The sequence below is a fragment of the Rhinopithecus bieti genome, unplaced genomic scaffold (assembly GCF_001698545.2).
Source record: "Rhinopithecus bieti isolate Rb0 unplaced genomic scaffold, ASM169854v2 scaffold_38878, whole genome shotgun sequence".
NCBI classification, from domain to species: domain Eukaryota; kingdom Metazoa; phylum Chordata; class Mammalia; order Primates; family Cercopithecidae; genus Rhinopithecus; species Rhinopithecus bieti.
Window position 1 is genome coordinate 256,004 of NW_016816084.1, and position 5,995 is coordinate 261,998.

Sequence of the window (5,995 nt, forward strand, 5' to 3'; positions counted from 1 at the left end):
CTGAGCCTGCCATTTTGATGATTCATTGCACTGAAAAGAAAGAGATAAGTATACATGGTCATGCTGTTTACAGACTCTGAAGAAGTCTTTTTAAGATTTGTGAAGATATCTATTTCCACTTCTAAAGTCTCTTGACAAATACAGAACTATATTTACAGTTACGGTAGAGCTGGAGGTCCAAAAATTATAACGGGAAAACATTTAAAAGCTGAATTCTCTAAAATTAAACTTTGCAATTATAGTTGAGACTATAAACAAAGTAAAATAAAGGAAACTTAAAATTTAAGAAGCAAATATATGCATATCAAGAACATAAGAATTGTGTCAAACACACATGTAAATATGTAAATCACAAATAAATCAATAAATATGTTAGAATTCTGCTTTCATCTGTTGGATCCCAAATAGTTTAATAACTGACAAATTTATTTTTTCTCATAAAGAAAGTTAAAATGCTGTAAAATCTGGAATTAATATTCCTGAGGTCTAGCATTTGTTATTCTGCTTTAATATGCTATGATGCAGAATTTATCAAAGTTTATAAAAATCCAAAGTAATTCAAGTCTTTTTCTTAGAAATAATACACATAATATATCAAACATTTTATTTCTTATACTTTAAAAGTTTTTAAGTCACACTTATGAATACTAGGAGGGAAATAGAAGTACGAAAGTATATAGCACTGACTATGGTTCCATAGTCTGCAAGTGACTAATAGATATTTATGTTTAACTTTTTTACACTAATAATACTGTGATATATAATGATATATACAGAATGATATTGCATTTCTTCATTTTCACTTAGCCAATTCTTCTATGTTTAACTCTTAAAGATACAGAATACTAAATATTTCTTAAGTAAATGCTGCAAACCGAAGCTCCTGCATAAAGAGATGAGCTCTTATTCTTCAAGGCCTCTAAAGTTAACCTAAAGAAAAGCAAGCTTTGTAACGGATATTATTGATGATATCATTTGGAAAGAAAAATTCTAGTCATTCTGCTTTTATTTCTTTTTGAATTTACTAGATGCAAGCATAAACTTGTCAGGTTATGAATTTAGGGTATGATACATCATCCATCATGTGAAATTTCTCTAAAAGCGTTTTAAAAGATAAATATTTTTAACATTTTCACAGGAAATTTGATACACACCCAGCATTTCAATGTAATTCCTTGACCAGGGACACAAACTAAAAAGATTTAAGCTGAAGTTTTGCTGTGAACCTTGAAGCCCTATCATTACTGAAGGCTGGTAGTTGGAGTTTCTCGGTAATTGATATGTTTGTCCATTATCCCCAAACTGTAGTTGATTTGTCTTTATTACTGAAGAAAGAATCTATATAGTAAAGAGTTGAATATTTGCTTATGAGATTATAAAACTCGCTTCCAAAAGCTCCTAATGAAAAAAAAGTTTTACTTTTTTTCATGTAATTAAAACTAGAATCAATTATTTTGTTAGGTTAAAAACATTATTCTAAATTTAATTCTTCCCAATCCCCAAATACTATAGCAGTAGAGCAATTGTGTTTTTTTCAGAACTGTGAATTTTGACTGGAAATGACTAGGAGAAACAACTTATACGAAACTTTTCCTTAGATAATTTGGGAAATGTGGTCTTCTGATTATCAGTGAAAAGATTCAAAAAATGCAACCAAAATGCCAAGAAAATAATTTTTCTTTAAAACAGCATGGTTTGTTTTCGTATTGTGTTTTCTTGACTTTTTTGTTGTGTTTTGCTTTTTTCTTATCTAATCCTCACTATATACCTTCCTCTAATAATATCATTTCGTCACTGCTTTTGCTCCCTGTCAGGCACTTGCAGGCCTGGAATTGCACTGGGTTTTCAATGATAAAACACAAACAGTGGAAGCATCAATCTCTGCTTTTGAGAATTGTAAGGTTGACTTAGTGCATTGAGTACACATACTAAAAGCACAGTACATAAAGAGTGAAAAAAACATGTAACATGTATTTTCTATGCATGTGACTTGAACAAATTAATTAACCCTCTTATTTCCTCAGTAATGAAACTAGTATAATAATAGACTTGTGAAGATTAAACCATTTAATACATTTCACTGGCTCATAATAAACACACAATAAAGATTAAACAATAATAGCAATAATACTGATGTAAAGTAAAAATATTAATTCTCTGTCTACTGATAATTGTTCTAAAGTGTGTAAAAAGAGAGCTGGGTGGCCTTAGAGAGTGAAGATTGAAAAAAAAGTCTCTTTCAGGCGAGAATTTATTAGGAAAGCAATTTGCATGTGGATGTTATATTCTCCCCATTCTTTAAAGTATTTGGTAAGCTTCCAATTCTCTGGGAAATTCTGAGTAAAAGACAAGTAGAAAACAAGATGTGTTTGCTGCATTCAGAGACTTCTTTACATAATCAGAAGTTAGTGAAGGTAATAAAAGAACATGCCAATGAAAGTTCAATGATCGGTATTGAAAAGGACTCTACTCTTTCCTTAGAAGTTCATCCATTTGTTCAAAAGCATAAAATAAGTATTTGAAATTATTAGGTCCTAATAAAATGTTTAAAATTCAGTAAAACCCAAAGATAGGATTTTATTGTGAGAAATTAACAGATCTATAGTGACAAACATTAATAAATGTACTTTTACAATGCTGTCCTTCTGTCAATATTTGTATTGTTCACTTTTGAAAGAGTAAGAGCATAGCTGGGGTGAGAAAAAGGTTTGGAATGCTAGTTCAAAATTTCCTGTTAATCTAAAGATAGTTGGAAATTAAATTCAGTCTAATAATTTTTGAAACAAAATGCAGTTACTCTGTTTAACTTAACAAGAGGTGGAAATGCCCACATTTTTATTTTCTTTGGCGAGTGACATTTTTGTTGCAAAACTTAAATCGGTGCTTCATATTACAGAGTATTTTAATGTTTCTATACAGCATGCTATTATATAAATGCAATAATTGTGATTATAAAATACTGGTCTAAAATTGTGTCATTTGCTGTATTGAAGCAGTAATGTGTTGGTTGAATATAGCCACTCAGGGCCACAGTTCTAGGTTCAAATAACTACTCTGCTATGTACTAGCCTTGAATTGTTTCCTTATTTTTTTACATTTTATTACATATTATATAGAATTTACTAAAAATATAAAGAATAATAGAATAAATGACTGTATGCTTAAGAAAAGCTTTTAAAAATCGCATTGATTCAATTGAAGTTCCTGTTTACTCTTGAATCTAGTGTTTATTATTCCCATGAATGTCTTTGTACTTTTATATCACGTTTCCCTAAGCAATTTAGAAATGGTATCATTCTATATACAGTCTTTCGCAACTTTTCTTTTTTGCTCAACATTATCCTTGTGAGATTTGTGTGTTTTGATACAAGCATCTCTAGTTCATCTATTGTCACTGTTCTGTGGATTTAAATTGTATGAATAGCGCCACAATTACTTATCCATTCTCTGGTTAGATTTTGCTCTCATAAGTAACACTTCCATGCACATTCTCGTGTATATCTTTTTGCATCCATGTATCTTAGAGTAGACTAGATTAGCACTTTTCAAATAAATTACATGGGGATCTTGTTTGAAATGCAGATTTCCACACAGTAAGTCTGGGGTGCAGCCCAAGACTCTGCATCTCTACTAAGCTCCCAGATGACACTGATATTGCTGCTTTGTAGACTAGAGTAGCAAGGATCTAAATATACTTATCGAGTCCTAAGGCATGACCAAATTCTACTTGACTAGATAAAACCTAATTCTTCTCCAAACTGGTAATATAAAATTTCATAACCACTGCTGTGGGTTTCAATTGTGTCCCCTGGGAGGATAAAGGATTCACATTCTCTGTGAATGTGACCTTATTTAGAAATAGGGTCTTTGCAGATGTAGTCAAGTTAAAATGAGGTCATACTGGATCAGTGTGTGTTCTAATCCAGTGGCTGGTGTCCTTATAAAATGAGGGAAATTCGAACACAGAGAAGAAATACCATGTGAAGACACAGAGACACACAGACACAAAGGAAAGAATGCCATGTGAAAACAGAGGCAAAGATTAGAGTTATGCTACCACAAGCCAACGAAGGCCAGACTGTTGGCAACCACCAGAAGCTAGGGCAGATGCATATAGCAGATTCTTCCTTAGAGCTATCAGTTTGTGCTGTAACACTTTTGTCTCAGACTTGCAACTTCCAGAACTGTAAAACAATGCATTCCTGTTGATTTAAGCCATCCGGTTTGTGGTGCTTTGTTGTGTTCCTAGCCCTTGGAAACTATTACAACCATTAAAAAATGGTTTACATTCCCATTGTTTCATCAGGGTTGAGTGATTTTTCATGTTTCTTCACAGTGAATTATCATATATTCTAACATATATTCATATATTTTGATCACATATTTTGCTTATTCTTAAATTGGTTCTTTTGTTGTTTGTTGCTTTGTTTGTCTTAACTTACTGAAGTCCATTATCTATTATGGATATTAATAACTTCTCCCTGTAGTTCTGTCTATGTTTGTTTAACATACTTTGAGGACATAATAGTAGGTACATACAGTGTTAGAATTAGTCTATCACCCTGCTGCTTTAAATAGTTATCCTTTTTATCCCTAATAACATCTGTTGTTTTAAAGTCTACTTTGTCTATACTAATTTTTTTTTGTAATTTTTTTCCTACTATATATTTTTCTACATTTTAAATTTCATCTTTTCGGTATCTTCAAGTTTTAGGTGAATTTCTTACACAAGTATAATAGTTACTTTCTTTTCAAATCTGAAAATCTTAGTTTTTAACTGTTAAGTTTAGTTTTAATTTTATTATGACTATTCCTATATTAGAAATTATTTTTAGGCTAGGCATGGTGGCTCACACCTGTAATCCTAGCACTTCGGGAGGTCAAGGTGGGCGGATCACTTGAGTCCAGGAGTTTAAGAAATATTTTTAACCATGTTATTTTATGTTAAAAGACATGAACATACTGTGTATTTGGTGCTTCTCTTATACTTACTCTTTGCTTCTATTCTACCCAATAAGTATAAAATTAATTTTATGCTCTATTGCATTATTATAGAAATTCTATACTCTATTTCTGGATTATCTTATAATTTTAACATGCATAAACAAATTAAAGTATAAAGATTATTTCTACTTTTCACTACCTTTCAAGCTACACAAATACCTTTAAATACTTTAACTCAGATCAGCCCCATCTTCTAGGGTATTGTGAAATAATTAGTTATCTTGGTTTTGACTTTTACTCCATTAATTAAATATGATTATTTCATTATTTATTTCAGTATGAATATGTGCTTTTACTTGCCTACATGTTTACTAATTTATTTGGTCATCATTTCTTCTTGTATCTCAGCTATTTCTTCTGAAATTATTTTCCTTCTGCCTTAAGAATATCATTTGGAATTTATTTTATAAGGGTCTGTTACAAATATTAATAACTCTTCTATTTTTTATTGACTGACATTTTTATTTCACCCTCATTTAACTAAGTACACAATTTTAGATTGATAGCTTGTGTATATATATCTATACATACATATACACATATATACATATATATACACATATATACACACACACATACGCTTCTCAGAAGTGGAAAATATTATATAATATTATTCTCCTTGTGTTGTTGTCACTGATAAAAAATAAACTCTCAGTTGTCAGTTATGTATAAGAAATCTTCCTTTTACTCCAGTCACATTTAATATCTTTTCTGGTAATTACTGTGTTCTGAAATTTCACCTTAATGTGTCCAGATGTGGATTTTTTTTTCTTAGTTTTCCCGGGATTCACTTTACTTGTTGAAACTGAGGATTTACATCTTTCATAAATACTGATTCACTCATTTGCAATTAATTCAACAGATATTGCCTTTCCCTCATTCTTCTATTCTCTGCTTATGCAATTCTAAATATCCTAAGAGAAAGAAAACTTCTCCTGTCCTCCATGTCTCTTAATCTCTCTGTCATATTTTGTTTTCTTTTCTTTCTTTC